The 27,165-nt window shown below is 43.9% G+C and overlaps 1 protein-coding gene across 1 annotated transcript in view; it reads left to right on the top strand.

Moving 5' to 3' along the window:
* The first annotated feature begins 12,766 nt into the window (after nt 1-12,766).
* Nucleotides 12,767-27,165, top strand: part of FNDC3A (fibronectin type III domain containing 3A) — a 443,791-nt gene continuing 429,392 nt past the window's right edge. The window contains exon 1 of the mRNA XM_077484274.1: nt 12,767-13,016. The gene's annotated coding sequence lies outside the window, so the exon portion shown is untranslated. The remainder of the gene's footprint in view (nt 13,017-27,165) is intronic.

The following is a 27,165-nucleotide window of genomic DNA, read 5'->3' on the forward strand; positions in this document are numbered from 1 at the left end:
GCAGGTACCCCCAGCTCTACTCCCTCTAACAGCATTTTGTACCATCTCGAAACACCTTTCTTTGCTGTCTTTAATGTACAAAGTTGTTCCAACGGGGTCAGATCTTCCGCTGTTCTAACCCGTACAGGGAGTTTTTTGATAAAACTCGAAAGCTGAGCGTACCTCCACTCATCAATTATCATCATCTCTTTTTTTTGTGCCAACTCATGATATGGTGCTAGTCCCTCCCCTTTCATTACATCTTTTAATTTTACCTCCTCTTTAACCCAATTTCCTCCTATTTCCTGACATCCTGGTAAGAAAAAATTATTATTCTTTAATGCTATAAGTGGTGAATTGTATTTTCCGTTAAATTGCCTATATATCTTATCCCAAATCCGCAATGTGTTTCGTGTAATATTATTCCCTTCCAAAAATACCGTACACTTCTCTTTAATGGAGGATTCCAAATTTGCTTATCTAATTTTGTTCTACATAAATCGTGTTCCAGTCTCACCCATCTTTTCTCTGTGTTATCCCTTATACTCCATTCACTCACTCTAGACACCACTACAGCTTCATAATAAGTCTGCGCATCTGGCACTGCTACTCCACCCCTGTTCTTTGGTTGTCGAAGTGTAGCTAGGGCCACCCTGGCTTTTTTATTTTTCCAAACAAATTTCATTAGGATAGATTTTAATTTTGACAAGTAAACATTGGACAGAGGAATAGGGAGCATCTGAAACCTATATAAGATCTTAGGAAATTTTATCATCTTTAATGAATTTATTCTACCCAGCCATGATAATGCCCTATAGCTACACCTTTTACATTCTGCCTGTATCTCGTCTAGTAACGGGATATAATTACAACGGTACATTTTCCTCTCTGTTTTTGCTAATTTTATCCCTAAATATTTAAGCTCACTCTTCCACGGGAGTTTCCAACTTTGTTGTACCTTTTGTGCCTCTCGCTTGTTAATATTGATATTCATTATCTCCGATTTTGACCTATTTATTTTAAAATTTGAGACCTCCCCGTATTGGTCGAGTAGCTTAAATAATTTAGGCATAGATGTCTTTGGGTTGTTCAAGTAAATTAGGATATCATCCGCAAAAGCGGAGTATTTATATTCCACTTTTTCCACTTTCACCCCTTCTATCCCCGGATCCCCTCTTATTGCTGCCAAGAGTGGCTCCAAGGAGAGCACAAACAGGAGGGGCGAAAGCGGACAGCCCTGCCTTGTACCCCTCTCCATTTCGAAAGGCTCCGACACATACCCATTAACTTTTATACATGTCTTTGGATGCTCGTATAGTACCTTTATCTTCTGTAACATCTTAGGTCCTAGCCCCATCTTCTCTAATGTCTTAAACATAAACCCCCAGTCTACTCTGTCGAAGGCTTTCTGTGCGTCCAACGACAGGAACAGACTGGGGGTTCCACCCCGTCGCATCTTTTGAAGCAGGAGGAGTGTCTTTATTCCGTTATCCTTTCCCTCTCGTCCCCCTATAAAGCCCGTCTGGTCTGGGTGGACCAGTGATGTCATTAAACCCTTCATTCGCTCTGCTAATATTTTAGCATATAGCTTTGTATCCGCGTTTAACAGCGAAATCGGCCTGTAGCTGGTACACTGTGTGGGATCTTTGCCCTCCTTCCGTATTAGAGTAATTGTAGCCCTTAAATCTTCATTACTTATTCTATATTCTTCTCCTAGGCCATTCATATACCGACACAATTGGGGAACAAGGGCCTCTCTAAATGTTTTATAATATAATGTTGTGAAACCGTCTGGTCCCGGGGATTTTCCTGGTGCTGATTTTAATAATGCTCTGACTATTTCATCCTCCGAAACTGGCCTTTCAAGTATGTCCCTTTCCGTGGGGGTGATTTTAGTCAAAGTATTTTTCTCCAAAAATTCCCTGATCTTCTGCTCTTTATCTCCGTTTTTGACCTTTTTCTTACTGTCTGTAAATATCCGCTCAAAGTATAGTCTAAAAGTTTCTGCTATATCTTTGGTAGTATAGAGCACTTTTCCATTTTTATTCTTAATTTCCCCAATGAAATTTTTCCCTTTTTTCTTTTTTAACATTCTAGCTAAAAACTTACTTGATTTATCTCCCCATAGATATTGTTCCTTGACCAACCCTTTAAACTTCATCGCAGCTTCTTGGTCCAAAAGGTCCTTCAGCTCCATACTTGCCGTTAATAACTTTTTAAATACCAGGTCATTTTGGGGCAGACTTTTTTTTTATGGTCTTGTTCTAAACAATGTATCTCACTCATTAATTTATTGATTTTTTCGGCTCTCATTCTTTTCTTTTTAGATTGCATAGATATCAGTATTCCCCTTATATAGGCCTTATGCGCATCCCACAACGTGTTACTTTTAATTCCCTCTGTATCATTAAATGTAAAATATTGATCGATCTCACTCGCAATTTTTATCCTGTCCTCCTCCCTAAGCAATAGCTCTTCATTCAGCCGCCATCCAGAGAGGTTCCTCCCTATCCTTGAGATGTTTAGGCATAGTTTTACCGGGGCGTGGTCTGAAAGAGTCATCACTTCTATCCCTGAATCCATCACATATTCCAACAGCCCATGGTCTATGAATATGTAATCAATGCGTGAATACGTCCCATGGACTGATGAATAGAAGGAATAATCGCGTGCCAGGGGATTTTTTGCTTTCCATACATCCACTAATTGGTTGTTATATAGCTTTTGGACTATATTTTTGTGTGCTGAGCTTCTCATCTTTTTAACCTCCGAAGAACTATCAACTTCCGGGTTGAGGCCGAAGTTCAAATCTCCCATCATAATTACATAACCTGCTTTAAAGTCCATAAGTTTATATAATATCTTATTTAAGAAACTAATTGGGTTGCTATTAGGAGCATAAATATTTGCTAAAGTACACTCCAATTCCTCTAATATACCCCTTAGGAACAAATATCTTCCCTCTGCATCGCACATTTTTTCCTTCAACTGAAACCTTATTCTTTTGGAGAACCCTATCGCTACCCCTCTACTTCTGGCTGAAATAGTATCACTATAGAACCAGACCGGGTAGTTATTGGAATATAATCTAATGTTTGATGCGAGGGAGATATGTGTCTCCTGTAGAGATATAACGTCGGCCTCATAGCGCTTCAGTTCTGCTAGAATCTTATGTCTTTTTATTGGGGTATTCATGCCCTTCACGTTATAGGACATAAATTTCAAGCCGTCTATTTTACTGTTGCCCATCTATTTGTCCTACGTTTCCCTGCCCTACATAGGTACTTTTTATCTTGTTTACTAAGGTGGTCCACATTTTTTTCTCTACCCTCCCCCACCCCTCTTTCCACTTTACTTCCCATCCCCAACCTTATACCTTCCCAGCCTCCCCTATCTACCCCTCCCTCCTTCCCTTCTTTGCATCCCATACCCACCTCCCTCCTTGCCTTCCCCCTTCCCCCCAGCTCCCTTGGCCTATTTACGGCCTTTGTTAGGTTAATGGTCGTACACACCCCTACCATCTCCTAATCTATTTGTTAAGAGGGTTTGGGGCTTTTCCACCTGCGCCTCTCCCGCCTCTCCCCATGATACGGGAGGTATTAAATCCCACAATCTTGTTTAAATTATATATTTTCCTTATTTCCTTCCCCTTTTCCCTCCCCTCCTTTCCCCGGACCCATTTTTTCCCCCTACAATGAGCATTATTCCATCTGCCAACCAGGAAGTATGGGCGGGCGTATTCCCAGTTTCTCACAAAAATCTTCCAGATCTTCCGGGAAAACCAGCTTTGCCGATTTACCATCTTTGTTCCCTATTAAGCAAGCAGGGAAGCCCCATCTATATTTAATGTTCTGAGCTTGCAATTCATCTAATAGGGGTTTCAAAAGTCTTTTCCTTAAAAGCGTCTCGGGTGCCATATCCGGGAATATCTGTATTTCTCTTCCTTCATATACATGTGGGGTTTTTCCCCTTAACTTTTTCCATATTACTTCTTTTTCCTCGAAAAATGTGAACCGCACTATTATGTCTCTCGGTCTGTCCATATCTCTAAATCTTGTTTTACCAATTCTATGAATTCTATCAATCCTTGGTGGAGCTCCCATCTCATTTCCCCAGCAAGGGGCGAGCATGCTATTTAGTATTACTCTTAAGTCTTCGCCTTTTGTTTCCGGGATTGAGCGCAATTTCAAATTTTTCCTTCTACTTCTATTTTCCTGGTCTTCCAGTTTATACAGCGTATTCCTTTGTGTTTGTTGAAGTATTCTTAGTTGATCTTTAACTTTGTTTAGCTCTATGGCTTGGAGATCTATACGATTTTCTGTAGCTTCTACTCTCTCTAGTAATCCGCCTAGGTCTTCTCGGAGCCCCCTGATGTCCATTTTGATTGCATTCTCTAATTTTGAAAGCATCTCTGCCATTTCTCCTTTTGAGGGAGGGAGATCTTCTGTCCTTATTTCTTCCGTTTTGCTGCTCTCCCAGTCACTTTCTATTATTGTGTCCTCACTGGTATGTTGTGTTCCTCCACCCTTATGTTTGCCCGATCCCTTCTTGTACTCTGAGATGGTTGATTGTCTTTTATCCAATCCCACTTCTTTGGGGCTTGCTCCTTGTGTCATATACTGTTGGATCGACGTATCTAGACTCTTATCTTTTATATTCCGTGCGGCTTCACCTTTCGCCATCTTATTTGCTGACTTACTCATAGTTCAATCTATCTCAAAATTATGTGGATCCTGAACACCTCGAAAACTCTTTCCCTTGAGTCTTAATTTATCGATGGAGTCGCTTCCTCCAGCGACTTTCCTTCTATGAAGCTGATCATCCAGTTTACCTCTTTGCTCCCCGATTTTACTTAGGGAATCTCAACCTTTTTCCACTCTGTGTCTATGTTCCGCTGGCAGAGTCCCTTGGGGGACCCCTTGACAATAACTTCTTCTCTCAGAATAATAATACTGCTCCCCGTTATATTTTATTTTAATATCTTCCTCCACTACATAACCTGAGGAGGTTTATTACCTAAACGACATGTAACCTTTAACCGCGCCAGTCCTCCCCTAGGTTGAAACCTATGGATCCTGGGATTGACGGGTCACCCTGATATCTTGTCGAGTGCTTAGCGCCTCCTGTCTTTCGATATCCAACCTCGCATGGAGAGACAGAATAGCTGGGCTGTGGAGTTTGACCTCTATTCCTTATTCCTGATGTGATTCACAGGCAGAGTGGCAATAAGTTATCGATATCTTATCCCAGGGGCGGGGGGACCGTCCAGCCATTTATGAACTCATCTCTATTCTCCACTAAGAACAGAAGAGTCCCTTAAAAGTGAAAGTAAGATATCCTGAATTCAAGGAAATTTGTACTGATCTGATATGCACACGGAGAAGGGGAAAAAAAAAAAAAAAGCAAAAAAAATCCCTGTAATCAAATAATGCGATTTTCCTCTTATTGTATAATGTATACGATATTACAAGCGATTCAGGTAGTCTATTCAATTTCCTGTTGCATAGACAATATTTACTGACGGAGAGGGAAAAAGGAGGAGAAAAAAAACAAAAAAAAAAGCAAAAAAAAAGACAAACATGAAGAGGAAAGAGAAAAACCTCCTCCCCCAGTTATATCCGTCTAGCGTTACAACCGTAGGAAAAAAGAACTTAAAGTAGCATTGCGGATCTCTTTGCGATTAATTCCTCCTACCATAACTTCTCTTCTTGGGTTCTTAAAGTCAAGTCTATGTATCTAGTCCGCTCCTATGTGTATCCGGGTCAGCAAGAAAGTAAGGATAAAGAAAACCTTTTTTAATCCCACACCATTAAATCCACACTCTGATGCATGTATACTGATTTTCTCATCAATGTTTGCTCAGTGGTATAAACGTTTCGCCCAGCAAATACATATACCCCTGGATTAGAGGCAAACCTCCTGGACTTCCTCCACCTATCCATGCGAGATTTGTCCTGGCGGTAGGTATTTATCCCCTCATTTTGAACCATGCGACTTTTTCTCACGTATTATTGCACATGTGCAAATGTCGCATGCACTTGCGATAGTCAATAAAGTAATGTTTCAGCTTATTTAAGGGAAGTAATGCGTGTTGACCCTGCGGATCCACCACTGTTTGGGGGAACACTTTCCAAGTTATCATCTCCTGGTATACTGAGCATAGCCGTTACCATATGCATATACAATGAGACTACGGTCCTATTAAGGTTTATACAACCCTGCAGTTGCTTTAAATTCAAAACTGTCGATGGAAACATGCAACCAAGAAAACCTTATCAGCAGCAGGGCTTCCTCATCTACTTAACAAGGCTCCTTTTGACCAGCATACATTTAACCCCATAGACACGTTATTTGTTTCCCCTGGTTAGATGTATATTACACAGCAACAATGTTGTGACTTTAAGAATGTTACCGTCCTTATCAATGCTGTGTCTCTTTCCCGCTGGTCTCCTTCTAGTTTCCGGGCTCCGTAGGGTCTCCTCCAAATTCCTCCGAGGTCCTGCTGCATAGCCAGGGGGTATCCGTTGTGCACTAGAGCGGAGAGGGGAGGGGGGGGGTGTGGGCCGGCCGAGGTGATGAGGAGGCTGGGGAAAGCTCCGTACTCAGGACTGCGGGATGTTAGCCACACCGCACCGAGCGCTTCCGCATGTCTGGGCTGGGATCTCTCACCTCCCTGCTCCAAACCATGTCTTGCTGTTTGTTCGTCGGTGCGGTGAGCTTAGCGCTGGCAGGCCCCTCCCCTCAGGCGGATGCTATGTCCTCTCGTTACACATCCGCCAGCAGGAAGTATATTCTAATATATCCTTCAGGGGACCCACATTGAGTCCTATGTATTTTTATTACATATTAATGTCTGTATATGTTGTGATTTTTATGTGAACTATTAAAATTTGAAATTACTTTTATACGTGCCTATATAAAGTCTATTATTCCCAATTCCACACTATCTATGATCGTTTAGGTGCCTATCTAATCGTTTTTTGATATTATCTATGCTCCCTGCAGAAACCACTGCTTGTGGAAGAGAATTCCACATCCTTACTGCTCTCACATTATAATCTACACAATTGTTACAAAATGCAAAAGTTGCAAAGCCAACTCCCACTATCAGCCAAGTCTTAAAACAGGTGTTAATCACAATGACATGACATAACTTTAAATGTTTCTGTATAATTGCATGTTGTATTACCCTAATAACCTCATATATAATAGCTAATTACCATGTAGGTGTCCAAGTTCAGCTGTAGGAATTGGCGCAGAGCCTGTCTTTCTACAAGAAATGTTCTGCCTGAAGGTGATCTACCTGCAGCGTAGGCTGATTCTTATGTATCACTGCCACAAATGGGTTTGCTGTGCCATAAAGCAACAGACAGAAACAATTTATTCAGGAAAAAAAAAGCTAAACGAAAATTAAGTTGTTGCACTGAATATTAATTTAATACAATACATACCTGCACTGAATGTATAATTTGTTTAAAAAATATTAGCTAACATTTTCTCTGTTTCAAAGCTCAACTGTTAAACCTTGTACACATGATCTGATTTTCCGCAAAACGCCAGACTTTTGTCAGAAGGGCGTGTGCTTGTCTTGCATACATTGACTCTGTCTATAGACTTAAAGCTGCCAACCCCAAGAAGGACATTTTATATGACAGCAAACTTAACTCCTTGGGCATTGAACTGGCTGGTGTGTCAAAGGACATTGATGCTGTTCTGGAAGAACTGGGACCAGTGGCGGAGGTGTACCACAATCGTGATCGATTTGAGGTGGGACTGAGTGAAAGGATTGAATCTTCTACAGAGTCAGACTCTGGGGAACCAGTCCAACACACGCAGCCACCCAACATGTCTCCTGGAGGAAAGACTGTGCAGCCTCTGGAGGACAGTGAGGTTGGAGCAGATTCTCCAGCTCTGGAGGATAGGTTTGACAAACCCCCTTTACATTTGGGGTCTGGAATGTAAATGGGCCACACTTGATCCGGACAACTTGAGGGATCCCCCTGAAGAGACGCCCACCACGGTTGTTCCATCACTCGGAGCCTTCTGGGAATCCCGTTGGACTGCTTCTAATCTACCATCTGGTCGCATGTGCAGACCCTAAGCGTTCCTGACTCTACTGTCGTAAGACTGGGGAGTCCACCGGATCTGGTAAGAGTATTCCATCTACTTTCTTGATTACTCCAGACAAGTTGACACATCTTGCTACACCTGATTAGTGAAACGTCTATTTCACCTGAAGAAGGCCTCTCATCTCACTTCACGTGTATCAGTCACATGATAGAGGACTTTATTCTTTGTTGTTTATACATGATTGTCTTCACCCAGATATCCCATTTCAAGTATATTATCTTTTTTTCATATATGGATTAATCACATGATAGAAGGCTATATTTCCAGTTTTCTTAGCATTCGAAGATTGCTTACACACGGATTTTTTCTCTTGTGTATATATCACTATTTAATTAGCGCTACACTATTATTTTGTTTATAAGTTTTTGACCTAGACAACATGTCAGTAATTGTTGTATTTATGATATTTTCAGTCAGTTAGTCTTCTATTTGCATCTTGTTTGTTTTTACAAATAAAAATCTCCATACATATATATGTGGGTCCGGTTTTGGTGCAGAGTCTGGTGCGGTTTCCGTTCACCAGTTCAGGTGATATTCAGGTGCAAATTTGACACAGGAATCGCACCTGAAGCGGACTTAAAAATGCACAGGGCCCTTTTAAAATGTGCACCACAACCAGCCCGCATATATGTTAACCTGGCTCTATTGAAAGCCGGTCTGGTTCACATGTAATGCGAATTGGATGCGGTCATCCGATTTGCCTATATATGAATGCAGCCTTAAAGACAGCTCACACCCTTGCAGGTTCATGCAGAGTAATGGATGCAGTGCATGGCAGTAAATAAATAACTCTTGTAGAGGGCCTGGGCATATATCTTTCAGGATGGAGCTTTGGTTACCCATAACTTGCATTACATTTTATACATGGAGGAATGCTGTCAATCAATAAGAACTGATAAGCTGATAACACAGAAGGAAGTTTTCAGGTAACAAAAGAAATACTTGGTTCCAAGCTTACCTTTTCTCCAGTACTAAAACCTTTAGGTCAGCGCAAATTTTTGACTTCATTTTTAAAATTCTTGTATATGAGATATGATTTGACACTTAACATACATTTAAATTGGCTATGAACATATGTAAAGATTGTTAGCAAATTTGCAAGAATAACAAAACTAAGGTAAGACACCTTTTGGCATTATTATTATACAGGATTTATATAGCTCCAACAATTTGCGCAGCACCTTACAACGTGACGGAATACAGTGCAGTTACAACACAAATCAGAGGCCCTGATCATTAAAGCTTAAAATGTAAAAGCATTATATACTAAGGGACCCTTTACCACAAAAATATTAAAGTGGTTGTAAACCCTTACAACCCACTTTGACCTACAGGTAAGCCTAGATTAAGGCTTACCTGTAGGTCCAAGAAATATCTCCCAAACCTATACGGTTTAGGAGATATTTGCCCGAAGACGGGCACCACTGTCTACGGCGCATGTGCCGTAGACAACGGTGCGCAGGTGCACTGAGCGTGGCATCGTCGATGACGAGGATGCCGCGCAATGCTGCAGGTCTCGGCTCCCATGCGCATGCGTGGGAGTGACGTCATCGCGGCTTCGACGAATGACAGTGGCGGAGCTGCGAGACCCCACCGAGAAGATGGATGCGCTGGACTACAAGGGACAGAGGTGACTTTGCTGGCTTCTGTGTCAGGTAAGTGACACATAATGGGCTACTATGCGATGCATAGTAGTCCATTATGCTTTGCCTTTGCAGGGAATGAAAGAGGAAGTAATCTCCCCAGGGTTTACTTCCTCTTTAAGGTCATGATTATAAAACATCTACTGTTACATACAGCGGTGAATGCTTTACAGCACATTCGTTGGTGTAAACCATGCTGGTCACATTTACTGTATTCACAATTTTTTATGGAAATCCCACACATGTAGCAAACATGCACGTGTTTGAGCCTGCAAAGAAGCAATTTTAAAATTCATGTTGTCACCTTTTTTGCGTGTTTCACATGCATAGGTCAGCTCTTTGAAATTAACGGGTTACCCTAAAATACGAAGTGTGGTAACACGCAAAAAAAAAGCATGTTTACAGGACATATAGTATACAGCTCAGCCTCACAGGACATAGTATACAGCTCAGCCTCACAGAACATAGCATACAGCTCAGCCTCACAGAACATAGTATATAGCGCAGCCTCACAGGACATATTAATTTGCTATCCTGATATAGGTCGCTGTTCGCCACCATTACTAGTAAAAATAAATAAATAAATAAAAATTCTGTAAATCTATCCCATAGTTTGTAGACGCTATAACATTTGCGCAAACCATTCAAATAAAAACTGCAGAGGTGGTCAAATACCACCAAAAGAAGACTCTGTGGGAAAAAAGGACATACGTTTAGTTGGGTACAGCGTCGCATGACCGTGTCAGTTGAAGTAATTCAGTGCAAAAAGTGGCCTGGTCATGAAGGGGCTAAACCTTCCAGACCTGAAGTGATTAATACAAAAAAATAAAAAATAAAAAGCTTGACAACCACAGTTCTGAAGGCAAAACAGGGTCCAAACTGATATTATCAAGGTGTACCTAATAAAGTGTCCGGCAGGGCCGGTACAAGGGGTAGGCAGGAGGAACGGCTGTCCTGGGCACTGTAGTATCATGAGAGATGGGATGGGAGTGCCACAAGGAGATTGGGGGGGGGGGGGGGGTGGGTTGGATTTGTGTTGGGATGGGGATTTTGGGGGTGGCAAGGGGTAAGATTTTTTTCTAAGACTAAAAATTTGGAGGGGTGCTATAAGTTGTGATTTGGGGGAATTTGTGTTGGGAGAGGGGGAGGGGATTTATGCTAGAAAGGGGAATTTGTGCTTGAAGAGGTGATATGGTGGAGGGGATTGGTGCTATCAGGGATGATTGGGGTTATTTGTGCTAGGAGGGGACATAATTTTTTCCCTGTTTGGGTGGTGGTGGTGGTGGTTGGGGGGTTGTGCTAGGAGGGTGGATGGGGGGATTTTTTGCTGGGAGGGGGGTTGGGAGTAGAGGAAGAGGATGTGCACTGGGAAGGGAAGTTTGAGGGGTGAAGGATTTGTGCTAAGGCCCCTTTCACACTGGGGTGGGAGCAGCGTTGGCGGTAAAACTGTTCTATTTTTAGCGCTGCTTTACCGCAGTTTTAGCGGCAGTATTCGGACGCTAGCGGTGCAGCTTTACCCCCCTGCTAGCAGTTGAGAAAGGGTTAAAACCACCGCAAATCACTGCTGCAGCACCGCTTTGCCGGCGGAATAGCCGCGCTGCCCCATTGATTTCAATGGGCAGGAGTGGTGAAGGAGCGGTGTATACACTGCTCCTTCACTGCTCCAAAGATGCTGCCAGCAGGACTTTTTTTTACCGTCCTGCCAGTGCATCGCTCCAGGGTGAAAGCTCTCTGGGATTTCACACTGGAGACACAGCAGTGGCTGTTTCAGGTCGGTATTTTTAGCACAATAGTGCCTGCAAAATGACCCAGTGTGAAAGGGGTCTTAGAGGAGTGATTTTTGGGGGGTCAATTTGTGCAGGGGGGGGATTTTCTGAGAGAGGATTTGAGATGGGAGGGGGGCAAAGATTTGTGCTGGGAGGGGGGATTTCAGCAGGGGGTGGTGGATTTGTCCTGGGAGGAGGGGGGGGGCTTTATGCTTAGGGGTAACCATGCAGATTAGTGCTCTTTTTTTGGAGGGGGATTTGCTGACATATAATACTCATAAATCTGGGGGGGGCCCAATTTGGCATTTTCACCCTGGGCTCTAGATGACTTTGTCCCGGTGTTGTGACATATAGAGTCTGGCCATCGAAAAGTGTCCGCCCCGTACTGCGCAGGCGCAGCGCTTGTGCAGTACGGAGCAGAAGGAGATTCGGAAAATCTCCGAAGATGAACGGCGCCTGCACCGTGAGTCGAGGTGCAAGCCTCACCATCCAAGTGGACACAGGGCTGCACATATTAGAGGGCACCTTGTGGGCTTGCTTCGCTCGCACGCTTCGGGCACGGCCTCGCTTCGCTCGGCTCTTTTTATTCTAACTCTATGTCCACTTGGATGGTGGGGCTGGAACCTGGACTCACGGCGCAGGTGCTGTTCATCTTTGGCTATTTTCAGAATCTGCTTGTCCTGTGTACTGAGCATGCGCAGTACACAGCGGACACTATCCAACAGGGGACACTATCCAACAGGACACCGGCACTGGTGGCCGGTGAGTAGGGATGAGCTCAGGCGTGTTCGCATGGAACACGTGCAGAGCCCGCCAGGAAGTCGGGCGCAGCGCTACGCTAATCACAGGCAGTGAGACATTGCCCGATCTCTGCAGCCGCACATCGGGGCAATGTCTCACTGCCTGTGATTAGCGCAGCGCCGACTTCCTGGCGGGCTCTGCACGTGTTCCATGCGAACACGCCTGAGCTCATCTCTACCGGTGAGTATATTTAACTACTTGCTTATATGGCAGCTTGTATTATTGTGTTTATTCTTACACCCACTGATTATTTCACAAACATCCAAAACTTCTAGCTGAGGTGTAGGAGGCTGGGAGCAGGGACCACTGTGTCAGCTCGTCTCCTAGCAACCAGCCCTGCTGTCAAAGGGTCACTAGGCTCGGGAAAGGCGGGGATACTGGCCACGCCCAGTCCATGTTGTGTTGGGGCTGACCCATCACGCAGCGTCACGGGGAATCTCTGCGTCGTGCGCGCTGACGTCCAGGGATCTCCTAGTAGCAGCGAAGTGCGTTGTGCGCTGTCTGTGGCGATTCTCTGGGGACCAGGAGCAGCATTGTCACCTCGTCTTCTTCTCCGCCGACTGCCTGTCTGTGTCCTAATTGTCCGCACTGGACTGACTGGACCTGTGACACTGTCCCGGCCCAAAGCCGAGCCTGCTTCTGCAGAGGACAAGGATGGAGCTGCGGCAGAGCTGCATGTAGGTGTGAGGAGCGGCAGGTAAGTGTCTGTGAGGGGGGCGGGGAGGATTGTTGACATTCCTGTGTGACTGACAGGTAATCGTGGAAGTTCCTCAGTCACTTCCCTCTACTCATCCCTGACATGTCCATTGGTGGCTATGCCATTGCTTCCCAATACAGACCAATCACAGCGGATGTCCTAAACTTTTACCCTTTTAAAGTCCTTTTCTCTAACTTTTTGTTTACAAGTCTCAATCAGTATTTATTTTTTTGCTAGAAGGTAACTTATAACCCCCCAAACATTAAAATTATTATTATTTTTTTTTTTTTCTGCAGAGATCATAGAGAATAAAATGGCGATTGTTGCAGTTTTTTTTTTTTTTTATGTCATTTTATTTGTGCAGCGTTTTTTCAAACGTAATTTATATGGGGGGGGGGGGGGGGGATATACTTTAAAAACGTACAAAACACAATATTTACCCCATTTTTTTTTTTTTAAGTAAATAGACACCTAACATGTCATGCTTTTAAAATTGCGCAAAACTTGTGAAATGGCGACAAACTACAGTACTTAAAAAACAAACAAACAAAAAAAATCTCCATAGGCAAAGCTTTACACTAAAGAAGCATTGCCTTCTTTAATAACTGGATGTTCGAAATTCTAGGGGAGTGCATTTTTGCAATGGGTTTGTGGCAGGGTAGATAAAAATCAATGATTTAAAAAAAAAATCAGTTTTTTTTTTGGGGGGGTGGATTTTTATCAAATTTAATTTACTGTAATGCTTTTGGAGTAAAAATCTATCTAAAGATCATTTTCTATTTAAGATTCATTAATAATTTAGTTTATAAAGCATGAAATGGAAGTAAGTTATGTAGCATGAGGCTGTATATTCTGCAATATTTAAATTTGATACATTCACACAATTTTACAGTGGCCGTGAGATGGTAAAAAACCTCAGGAATATTCCTTCCATTGTTTTGCAAATCTGTGTACACTACAAACTGTATGATTTGGATCGGTTCTGATATCGCTGTTTTACTAACTTGACAGCTGCTTATTCTAAATAGGAAAACTTCATTTTGTTTGCAAATATTAAAGATTCTAACTACCAGCAAGGATAAGTCCTTACATTTTAAAGAGAACCTGTCATTTCAGATCCATCATGGCAGCGCTTGTTAGCGGGCATCCACTCACCTGCTGCCGACACGTCCCTCACCTTGTGTTACTGCCGCATCACCAGCCATCACATTATAGTGAATGGGACTGTCGGTGAGACAACAGCGGGTCAGAGGAGAAGCCACTGCGTGACAGAGATGACAGTTGCTCTTTAACCACTTGCCTACTGGGCAAAATCATAAAAAATTGATCACATCGGATGTACTGGCGGCCTATCTCGTTTATTGCAACCCGACCAAGCCAGGAAAGTACAAATACCCCCCCCCAAATGACCCCTTTTTTTTTTAACGTATACATTCCAAGGTATTTAGTAAGATGCATGGTGAGGTTTTTGATGTCATTTTTTTCCCCACAATTCTTTGCAAAATGAAGATTTGAAGATTATTTTTTTTTTTCTCACAAAATTGTAATAGGTTATTTCTCTCACATGGCATGTGTATACCACAAATGATGCCCCAAAATACATTCTGCTACTTCTCCCGAGTATGGTGATACCACATGTGTGGGACTTTTCCACAGCCTGGCCACATAGAGAGGCTCAACATGCAGGGAGCGCCATCATGTGTTCTAGGAGCATAAATTACACATCTAACTTGTTGGCTACCTATTACACTTTTGAAGGCCCTGGAGCACCAGGACAATGACATGTGACACTGATGACAGATGGCACTAATACGTGGCACTGATGACATGTGACACTGATGTTGTACTAATAACTGGCACTGATGACGTGACACTGATAACAGATGGCATGTGACACTGACAGGTGTCACTGATACAAAGGCACTGATGATAGGTGACACTGATAACAGGTGGCACTGGGGACAGTGGCACTGATAGGCACTGTGTTGTGTTAGTGTGGCACTGTAATTTATGATTTTTTTTTAAATTTATTTTCTTCACTTGCGCTGCAGCACGGAAGCTCTCCCTCCTCAGACGCCGTCTGTATGAGGAGGGAGAGCTGGCAATGAGAGATGATCTCATATGTTTACATATGTTTGGCCATTTAGCATGATCTGTAATTGGCTGTGTCCAAGGGACACAGCCAACACAGATTTCCCCCGATGCGTTGACAGGCAGGGAGGAAGTAAACCAGAGGATGTCCAGGGTTGCCCTCCCGGCAGTTGAGCGGCGCGCTGTAGCCGTCTTTCGGCTATAGTGCCGACACCTAGTGGCTAAAAACTATGATTTAAAGCGGAGGTCCACCCTAAAATGGACCTCCGCTCATCGGAATCCCCCCCTCCGGCGCCACAATCGGCACCTTTCAGGGGGGAGGGGGGTGCAGTTACCTGGATAATCCAGGTAACTGCACCCACTTCCGGGCTAGCTCTCTGCGGAAAGGGGCGTACGTTACGCCCCTTTCCGCAAGCGCCCGCCCCCTTCAGCAAGTGCCCCGCTGCCTGCTGGGAAACACACAGCTCCCAGAGGCAGCGGGGACGTCCGGATTGCGCCGCGCGGCTCGCGCATGCGCAGTAGGGAACCGGGAAATGAAGCCGAAAGGCTCCATTTCCTGATTCCCATACCCAAGATGGCGGCGGCAGGACCCGCCAGACGAGCGAGCGATCGGCTTCGGGTGCTGACATCGCGGGCGCGCTGGACAGGTAAGTGTCACTATTTAAAAGTCAGCAGCTGCAGTATTTGTAGCTGCTGGCTTTTAAAAAAAAAAAAAAAAAACGCGGAGTCCCGGTGGACTCCCGCTTTAAATTAAGCCTTTTTACTAGTGATTTAAATCAAATCCACCCTGGTTTTGTTTTCTTGTGGGTTTTTGAGCTCCCAGTGCTGCAGGCTGGTGCAATGTTATCACCCATGCTTCCTGGGAGGCGTCACAGTCCTGGGCCGAGGTAAGTGTTTTTTTTTGTTTTTTCTAGTCATCTGTTTGTTTACAAATGGCTTTTTGAAGATTGCTTCCAAAAATGTGGAGCTTCTGTTTGGCTTGTCCAGGCACTTCTGGCACAGGATGTCAACTGTCTCCATTGGCGCTGTTGTCATCCAGTCATGTAGAGATTGTACTGACACATATTGCACAAATTGGGTGCCCCAACCTTTTTAGCACGGGGACCGGTTTCGTGGAAGAAAATTTTGTCAAGGGGCACGGGATTCCATGTTCGTGGGTAATTTGTTGGGGCAATGGCTGGTATTCACACTTCAATCATCACCACACCATGGTTGTTATGGTGTCAGGATGATTGTAGCGCATTATTTGCATTATTTCTATTATTACATTGCAATATAATATGACATATCTCAACTCGCCATGATGCAGAATTAGTGGCAGCCCTGATTATGTTGCCTGCCACCAGATGCAGCTTGTCGCTTGCCACTGTCGCCAGCATTTTACTTTCCACCATCACCTGACACCCAGATGCAGCAGATGTAATAACCTCTCCTCACCTGTGGCTGCAACTCTGTCAAGGGCGGAACAGCAGTAATGCGAGGCGGGCAGTGAGCGCTGCAGATGCCCCACAGACCGTGCCCTGAGCTGGCCCGGGGTCTGGGGACACCCGGCACAAACCTTTGTCACAGGAAGCTGGTCCTTCCCAAAGATGTGAGGATGAAACACATGTGGTGAGGAAATGGCTGGAGAAGAACAGCAGCACTAAGATATGTCAAAGAATAACAAAAAAGGTAAAAACTGTAAACCTTTCTAATACACAGTGCTTTAGCAAATAGTTATAGTGTTGGGGTCTAGTACTAATTTTAATAATCTGCCTACCCAAAAAATACCCGAAACCCAAAAAATTGAGATCTGGGGGATCAGGTAGTGGCTGCAGCATTGGGAACATGTTACATGTTCCAACCTAAAAATAGGGATGTAACATGTTCCCTAAGGTAAACGAATCCTTTAACAAGTTGGGGATCCCGAACATTGGCTGCTGTGTGTTGTTTGGTTTAGATTCGCTGGTTTTATCGCTGATCTAGATCAGAAAATCTGTTTTATAATGTGCTCCTCAGTGTGCTTTGGCTTCAGGGATTTCAAGCAAGGCTTGTCGCAGTAACGGTTAATTGAATAAAGACCGTTTCTGACTGCATTCACAAGTTGTGTATCTCTCAAAGTGAGATGCCCCTGCCAGGCAGGACTGTGCTGTGAAGCAGAGCTGTGTAAAGCTGAGGACTGGATGGTTAGAAATATAATTCCTTTGTCAGGTAAACCTCTCCTATATACAGTATATAGTTAATTTGTTTGTTTTAACTGTTTGCTATTTGAGTTCAGCTTTGGCCCCTTACAAAAAAAATAAAAACAAAAAAAAAATGTAATAAAAGCAGATCAAAAAGCTGGAAACACATAGCAACCAAAGGTGGAACAGATGATTTTTTTTCTCTATTGGCTAATTAAAAGACTCAAAGCGCTTTAAAAATGGTCCAAAATGCGTCGCTTGGGTGTGAATACAGTCTAATAGTGATTTTGTTGTTGTCTCTTTCTGCAATGATCCCTGTACACTGCAGTATTCCATGGTAATCATAAAGTTTATTACATTGTAGTTATGTTTAGCTGTTAGTAGCAACTGATTACAGTATAGCATATTGCATTGTACAGCAAACCTATCAGAAAAAAAGTGTTGAACCCCCCCCCCCCCCCCCCCAGTAAAATGTTGACCTGTTTTTACTCCATGTTTAACGCTAAACAGGTCCTTATTTATGTCTGACGCTCCTTTCTCTCCTTGTCAAATTTTTCTTTTTGATTTGTTTTTACACTTAATACACACAATATTTTTTTAAATGCCATTTATTTCATTTGGAAAAAAATGCACTACACTTTGTGCCCAAAAACTTTTTTTAGTTTCATAAGCAGGGCAAATTGCAGACTAAAGCCTCGTACACACGATCGGATTTTCCGCGGACCAATGTCTGTTGTTGGATTTTCCGAGCGTGTGTACACAAGTTGATCAAAAGTCCAAAGTACAAACGTGCATGCTTGGAAGCAAGGACAAGCCAGAAGCGGTCGGTCTTGTAAACTAGCGCTCGTAATGGAGGACTAACATTTGTGACGTGGCAGATTGGGAGTAGGCAGTTACAAAAAAAAAAAAAAAAAATACAAAATGTCATTTGAAGTAAAACACATAGCTAAGTAGTATTTTCCACAATTTTTTTGTTATTATGCATTTAAAAAAAATTAATTAGACATGCTATCTGCCAATAGAACTTAACCAAAAAGTGCATTCTATGCATCCAAAAATATAGAAAATATATCAAATCATTATTCATCCAAAAAATAAAATAAAAGCCTCATGCATGTACGTGTCCTGCTTGTTATATAGGGGGGTCAACAATGCCAAGAGTTGGTGAAAGCAGGGGTCCGTGATCCGGAGATAATTCCGAAAATCATCCGGGCTATTCTCCTGGAGCTCCCGCAGCAAAGGCATATGACATAATTGGTCACGATTTTAATAAAGCAACCAATTTGTGGTACAAGAAATCCTCCTCCAATTCCGTAACATGTCTGGTTGACGAGCGGCAGTTCAGAAACGAAAAGCACATATTAACACTCGCCAAACTGCTACTAACACGAAATTAGCAGAAGGAGCCCAAAGGGTGGCGCTAAAGAGCTGAAAAAAAACATGTAGTACATCACCACGTTTGTTTGTTGGCTTACAATTCCTTGCCATTTGTATGCAAGACAAAATCCAGGCACACGCCTTTGGACAAAAGTCAGAGATTTTTTCTGCAGGAAATCAGATTGTGTGTACGAGGCTTAAAGCTTCTTGCACACTGGCACCTGTGCAACCAAAATATAATCAAATTTCCGCTACCTGGGAAGCCCAGGTGCTATGTACAGACACCCATGTATGGCTGTGCAAGGCTGTACTCGGGTATATTCTGGTGCTTTCATAAGCACTTGCAACGTGTACGGAGGTTATTTTTTTATTTTTTTATTTTTTTTTTAAAGGAAAATTTGTTATACAAGTGTTTACATGAGCAAAGCTAAGCACAGCCATCAGTATGCAGAACCTGAGCTTCCCAGGCAGATGGTAATACAGGCCCAGGTACCTGTGTGCAAGAAGAGTAAAATGTGTTTTTGTTTTTTAAATTTTATTTTCTTTAACAGTAATATTGGATGTTTTAAAACTGCTCATGTTTGTGTGCGGAGCGGTTGGAGGTGCATACAGAAAATATTATTCTTATATAAAATATATTATTTCTTGGAAAGTATCACCAAAAACTTTTTTTCGTATGCAAAAGAATTAAAAATGCATACCATGTGTCATCATAGAAATGTCATAGATATTGACAGTGGTATGTCAACATGTCAAAATTGTTCTGGTCTGTGTGGTGGTAACTGGTGTAGACTTGAAATAAACTGGCCAAAATGTACATTGTTTTCATTTTTGTACAACACTGAGAATCTGAAACCATGAAGCGCTAAAGGAGTAGCCAGCCCACTTGTAAAAGTTAATCGCAAAGATAAAAAAGGGGAAGCTTTTGATGTACTCTTCCAATTAGATACTCCATGGAAGGTGATGAACAGGCTTTGCTTCCATTCAGATAAGGGCGATCCTTAGCCCTTGTACACACGGTCGGAGAATCTGTCGGAATGAGTCTTATCGGACCGCGTCGTCAGATAATCCGACTGTGTGTGGTATGCATCGGACTGATTCCGTCCGATCCAAATTTCCAACATGTTGGAAAGATTTCCCAACCAACTGGGCCGGACGGACCTAATCCGATCATGTGTAGAGCATTTTCATCGGACCAAGTGCCACGCATGCTCAGATCAAATTCCTACATCAAAGCTATTGACTACTAGCCTGAATGTAGTCCCATCGTAACGAAATTACGTCATCACGTTCTGAAAGATCGGATTTTTCGCCAACTTGGCCCGACCGTGTGTATGCAACAGTTTCGGACACAATCCGTCTGACTAAATCCAACGGGCAAAATCCAAAATCTTTGGGATGGTTTATGTGATCAGCACTGTCCAGACAGTGTCGGACGCCATGCAGCCTCATAGGACAGTCAGAAGAGATTGAAAACTGCTCCTACAAGCTTTAAGCAGAAGCTGATAGAAGTCACAAGACTGCTCTTACTACTGAGAAAATGTGTGTATGTATATTAATATATATCTATCTCACAAAAGTGAGTACACCCCTAACATTTGTGTGTGTGTGTATATATATATATATATATATATATATATATATATATATATATATATATATATATATATATATATATATATACAAAAAATGAAAATGTTAGGGGTGTACTCACTTTTGTGAGATATATATATATATATATATATATTATTTTATATATGCTTTAATTTGACAACACTGAATAAATTATATTTTGCTACAACGTAAAGTAGTGAGTGTACAGCTTGTATAACAGTGAGATCATTGACAAGATTCGCCCGCAAGAATGTTTCCAGCGCAATTCTATCACGCTGGTTCTTGGCTACAGGGTACTGTACACCAGGCCCTTAGGTCTGGTATGGATTTTAAGGGTAACCCCCTACGCCAAAAAAAACGGTATGGGAGTCCCCCCACAATCCATACCAGATCCTTATCCATGCATGCAGCCCGGTCGGTCAGGAAAGGGGGTGGGAATGAGCAAGTGCCCCCTCACTGACCGTATCAGGCCGCATGCCCTCAACATGGGGGGAGGGTGCTTTGGGGCAGGGTGTTCCCTGCAGCCCCCCCCCAACCCCAAAGCAACTTGTCCCTACGTTCCTGAGGACAAGGGCCTCTTCCCGACAACCCTGGCTTCTGGTTGTCGGGATCTGCGGGCGGGATCCGATAATCGGAATCCGGGATCCCCCTTTAATAAGGGGGCCCCAGATCCCAGCCCCCCACCCTTTGTGAATGCGTATTGGGTACATCGTACCCCTACCCATTCACCTGGGGGGGGGGGGGGAGAAAAAGTGTCAATAAAAAAAAAACACACTAGACGGGTTTTTAAAGCAATTTATTAGGCAGCTTCGGGGGGCTCTTCCGACTTCTCCGGCCTCATCTCTGTGCTCTCGGGCCTCTTCTTGCCATCTTCTGCCGGGCTCCTCCGCTATCTTCTACTCTTTCGCTGCTCTTTTGCTAGCGCTGGCCCAGTCTTCTCCGTCGTCTTCTTCCGATGTTGACACAACGCTCTCTCCTGATGTAATGCCATGTGCGCAACGACATATAGGCATGGGGTGTGGTCACGGGTGATGTCATCCGGTGATCCACCCCTTGCCTATATAAGTCGTTGCGCACCTCACACACAGCATTACGTCAGGAGAGAGTGTCGTGTCTACATCGCAAGACGACGACGGAGAAGACTGGGCCAACACTAGCAAAAGAACAGAAGATAGCGGAGGAGAGTGGGAGAAGAGGTCGGAGAGAGTGGAGAAGTCGGAAGAGACCTCTGGAGCGACCTAATAAATTACTTTAAAAACCTGGTCTAGTGTGTGGTTTTTATTGACACTTTTTTTTTCCCTCCCCAGGTGAATGAGTAGCGTTACAATGTATCCCATACTCATTCACATAGGGTGGGGGGCTGGGATCTGGGGCCCCCCTTATTAAAGGAGGCTCCCGGATTCCGATAACCCCCCCCCCCCGCCGCAGACCCCAACAACCAACGGCCAGGGTTGTCAGGAAGAGGCCCTTGTCCATCAACATAGGGACAAGGTGCTTTGGGGTGGGGGAGCCGCAGGGCACCCCCTGCCCCCAAAGCACCCACCCCCCATGTTGAGGGCATGCGGCCTGGTACAGTTAGGGGGGGGGGGCTCTGGCTTGTCCCCACTCCCCTTCCCTGACCGGCATGGAGTTTCCCCTCAAGATCATCAGAGCACAAGTTGCATGCTGAAGGCGGATCGGGCAAGATGCCGATCCGACTTCAATGATCTTAAATTAAGTAGGATCTAAATAGGACCAAAGTAGTGCAAGGAGCATTTTCAAAGTCGGACCGACTTGTGTCGGACCAGTTAAGACGGCTTCCATAGGTAAACATTGATTTTCACACGTCATGTGACATGAGCTCCCAATGCCGGAGCGTTTGTCGCACCAGTGTGAACCTGGCTTAAGAGAGTGCTAATCTCCACTCATTGCCTGTGTAGAAGACACCTGGGAGCCAGAAAGCTTGCTGATTGATAGGGGATCAAATACTTATTTCACTTAGAGCTGCACGATTCTGGGAAAAATGAGAATCATGTTTCTTTTGCTTAGAATAAAGATTCTGAAAAACTGTTTTATTTGAAAAATTTACAATCCCCCCCACATAGGGGCATGCTTAAGGGTTCTAGTCCCCCATAAACCGGATTCACGCTGGGGGCGTTAGTCCCCCATAAGCCAAAATCAGTCATGCTGGGGGTTATAGTCCTCAGTACACCACCACCTATAGGTACGTGGTAGTTTTATATTGCCCCCCATATAGGACCATAATCCCCATAAAACAGTAATGCTGGGGGTTGCAGTGCCCCATAATATAGAATCAGCCATGCTGGGGGTTGTAGTCCTCTGTACACCACCACCTATAGGTACGTGGTAGTTTATATTGCCCCATATAGGACCATAATCCCCATAAAACAGTAATGCTGGGGGTTGCAGTGCCCCATAATATAGAATCAGCCATGCTGGGGGTTGTAGTCCTCTGTACACCAGCCTCATTACTTAACAGCTCCCCCTATAGGACCATGCTGTAGTCCACTCCAGTCCTCGGTACTGTATGCCACCACCCCCCTAGAATCGGCACTGGGAGCTGTAAACCAACATCGCAGTGCGCACTCACTGCTGTTTCCCGGCCACTGTACCCGCCCACGCCCAGGCAGCGGTGCGCCGCATCACGCGCTCCGATGACTGACATCAGTTCCGATATCCGCCATTTGCGTTCCATGCTAGTTACATGGAACCGGCGGGGCTAAACAAAAGTAGCGGGTCATCCAGCCTTTAGATCGTGGGGGTGTGTGTGTGTGTGTGTGTGTGTGTGTGTGTGTGGGGGGGGGGGGGGGGTGAATCGAGATTGCGATCTTTTCGTGATTAATTGTGCACCTCTAATTTCACTCATTAAAATGCAAATCCATTTTAGAACTTTTTTTAAATGCATTTTTTCTGGTAATTTTTGTTGTTCTGTCTCTCTGTTAAAATAAACCTACCATTAAAATTAGACTGATCATTTTTTTTGTCAGTGGGCAAATGTACAAAATCAGCGGGGATTTAATAGTGTTTTTTTTTTTTCTCTCATTGTATGTAGGCAGATTGTTTCACCTCTGTATATCACCTGAGGCTAGTCACTTCGCTGGGTATATGAAAGAGTTTACAACCAGTTTCAGTGTAAAGATGTGGGTGGCTAGGATGGGGAGTCCCCCTCCTGTAAGTTTTATTGCCTGGAGATCCACTTTTTGTTTTGAGAGTGATAAAACTGTTCTGTAGTGAAATTGTGCAGCAATGCGTTCAATCTGTGAACAGGGTAATCTTAGATGGACATGTAGATTCAATGGACTCTGGTCCCCAGAAAATATGAAGGGTCCTGTATATTGCTTGTTTACTTTACTTTAAGGGGGTTCTGAAAGGGAGTGAGCCGCACCAGTGCCCCCATAGGAAGCAGCTTTCAATGGGGGCACTCGCCAGAGAGGAGACGCTAGGAGCGAGCTGCTGCAAGACTCCTCCACCTTACCAACTGCTCAGTTTCCGCCACCCCTCTGCCAATCCCTCCACTGGCTTCCCATGGCCCAACAAATACAATTTAAAACTTTAACATACAAAGCCCTTTAAAACTCTGTCCCAAGCTGCATCCCCAGTCTTTTCTCCAAATATCACACAAACCGTCCTCTCCACTCCTAAGACTTTCTGCTCTCCCAGCTCTCCTCTGCCATCCTCTTGAACGCCCTACCCCAATCTCCAACTCTGTCCACTTTTAGGCGATCCCTGAAATCTCATCTCTACAGGGAAGCCTATCCTGCCTTCAGCTAATAACCAAGCCTTCTATTTCTCCTATCAGTTCATCCCTCAGTTATTACATTTTGACCCACCAGCCACTCCTTATTAGAGTGTAAGCTCCCAGGAGCAGGGCCCTCCTAACCCTCTTGTATTGTTGCTGTGTTGTCTCCCTTTGTATTGCAAAGTGTTTGCACTATATAAATCCTGTATAATATCAAAATGCCTTGATAGTTGTATGTCTGAGGTAGTTTGGCATTTCTAGGTATTTGCATGCAGACCATCCTAGGTAATGCCAACATAGTATCCCGATCCTACATGATTGAAAGAACTGAAATGCAATGAATGAAACGAGTCCAGCGACAGTAAGGCTAGGGAACAAAGAAATTGATGATGGAGCTGTAAAACAAAGCTGCAATCGTAGCTGCAGCTTCTAATGCACACTGAGAAAAGCACACAGTATGCAATGAAAATAGAGCAAGTAAATTCTGTACAAGAGGAGAAGAGCCTGTATAATTGTTCACGGCTGAAGGTAAGGCTGGAGTTCAACTGTAAATTTTACATCTTATGTGGTCTTAAAAGCCCTACACTGTGACCTTTGCGGTTCTGTCACTTTTAGATTATAAGTGAATTTAGTGAAGAGGTGAACATTTGAATGGAAAAACTAATTTTGGTTTGTCCTTGGCAGTCATTTGCTTGTTGCTGTCCTTGGAGCATTCCACAGGTGACCAAACAAATGGCTGCTCGGCGTGTTTGCCTAGTTTAGAATGCTGATCTGTTTAATGTTCCGTTCGCCCACTCTTACCTTGAAAAGTGCAGCATTTTATATTTTTCTTCTAACAGGAGACCTCGCATTTCATTACCCTTAAAGTCCCCCTGTAATTTTCTAGTAAAAGCACTTTTATGGGATGAAGAATTTGACAAGCGACAGGTGTAAACAATAGTGGGGGAAACCGCTTAGGCCCCTTTCACACGGGGCGGATCAGTAATGATCCGCCCCTTTCACACAGGGCGGATCAGTAATGATCCGCCCCGTGATGATCCGCTCGATCAGCGGGGATTGCTCCGATGTCCCTGCTGAGCCGGCGGCGGACAGGGCAGTCTCCGCACACTGTGCAGGGACCGCCCTGTCAGCTCTCCGCTCTCCTCTATGGGGATTGGATGAGCACGAACCGTCTGTCCGTGTTCATCAGATCCACTCTGCAGACGGATAGAAAAGTAGGATTTTCCTCCGTCTGCAGAATCGGACAATAGCGGATGTTCATCCGCAGACACCCGCTATCCCATAGGAATGCATGTATGTCCGTATTTCATCCGCAAACGGATGGATGAAATACGGACATACTGTCCGCATGTGTGAAAGGAGCCTTACTCTGGATGTAATAGAGAACATCTACTGCGGAAGAGAATTTCTCAGGAATTAGCCAAGAAAAGCGGGTCATGTGTTGTAGTTTCCAAAGAGTACACCTGGCTTCAGATATCAGATCGGAGCTAAAGAAGAATTCCAAGGGGAAAAAAAAATGGGCTGTGCCCACAATGCATGGATTAACTACCTGTTTTTGTCTAGGGTAAAGGAGAGCGGAGATATACTACATAATCCTCAAGACTGATCCCTGCTGCTCCTGCCCCCTCGCACACTAGCGGTCTTGGGGAATGGACGGTTCCTTGCATCATCGCGCCCATAGACCGGTGTTCTGTCAAAATGGGGCCAACTGGTCAAATTCCAACTACTTAGCTTCCTGTTTCTTTAACCCATCGGTAATTGGAGATTTTGACGAATTGCTGTTTGGACGCACAGCGGCAACCGAATAGAATCTGGTGCATATTATGACCAGGGATTGTTTCTCCACTCCGATACTAAACAAAATGGCCACCGGCGAGGCAGCGACAACTCTGTCCTCGTTAGCCGATGTGATGTCAAAACAGCTAAATCTTTCTGTACTGGACACTATTCGATTGCCGGTGTTGTGTCCAAACAGCAATTCATCAAAATATCCAGTTACTGATGGTTTAAAGAAACCGGAAGTGACTGGGTTGGCTAATTTGACAAAACGCTGGCTCTGGATTTGAGGACGGCAGGAACAGTCCATTTCCCTTACACCTGCGTGCTCTCATACAGTACATGTGTAATCATATCCAGCTTGTTGTTTCCAGCTAATGGCCAGTGAAGGGGTCACGCAGTGTGGCCTCCCGCTCACTAGTGTACTCTTATCCTGCCTATTATACCTCCTCGAGGGGAGGGTGCTGGTCCCTTTTTAAAAGCGCCTGACTCACTGATGTTAGTTTATTCTTGTACCTTGTTGGGGAAAAGAGGATGCCCCAATAGTGTAAAACGATATGGTACTTTATAAGATTCTTGCATATAAAAATACAAATCTCAATATTCAGTGGAGTAAATTCTTCCTGGTTTGACTTTCCTTCTGGTCTGCAAACCCTCTGCCCCACAGCACGCACAACATGACTGCATCAGTGGAAAAATGTAGTGAATATTTTAGTTCATAATCCTATTTTTTTTCCTTCTCTATTCTTGTTTGTTGGCACATTGGGGGTTATTTACAAAAGGCAAACCCACTTTGCACTACAAGTGCACTTGCAAGTGCAGTCACTGTAGATCGGAGGGGAAGCTCTGCTGATTTTATCATCCAATCATGTGCAAGCTAAAATACTTTTTTTTGTTACTTGCGTGTCCCCCTCAGATCTACAGCGACTGCACTTTCAAGTGCACTTGTAGTGCAAAGTGTATTTGCCTTTAGTAAATAACCCCCATTGTTTTCTTAAAGCAGAACTTCAGTAATTTTATTTATCTTTCCATCTATTAAATCTTCTGCCCTTGTTTTAACTTTGGATAGTAACACATTTTTTTTTTTTTTTCTGCCAGTAAATCCCTTATACAGCCTGCTTCCAGTTTTTATTATGTGAGCAGACTGCAGTTCCTCTTTAAGTTTCACATCAATAACACGTATTTTGAATAAAATATAAACTGACTACACAAGGGGAATCATAAAATGTTGAGCAACTTATAGAGGTACAAGACTAGAACAGCAACACAGGATGGTAGGTAAGGGGACCGGGATGGGGGTTGTTGACTACTTGACCTATGGAAGATTTACCCCCCCCCCTTCATGACGACGCCATTTTTTACCATATGTCACTGTGTTACTTTAACTGAC

The sequence above is a fragment of the Lithobates pipiens genome, unplaced genomic scaffold, assembly GCF_037356315.1.
Source record: "Lithobates pipiens isolate NorthernLeopardFrog02 unplaced genomic scaffold, aLitPip1_a1.2 Scaffold_16, whole genome shotgun sequence".
NCBI classification, from domain to species: domain Eukaryota; kingdom Metazoa; phylum Chordata; class Amphibia; order Anura; family Ranidae; genus Lithobates; species Lithobates pipiens.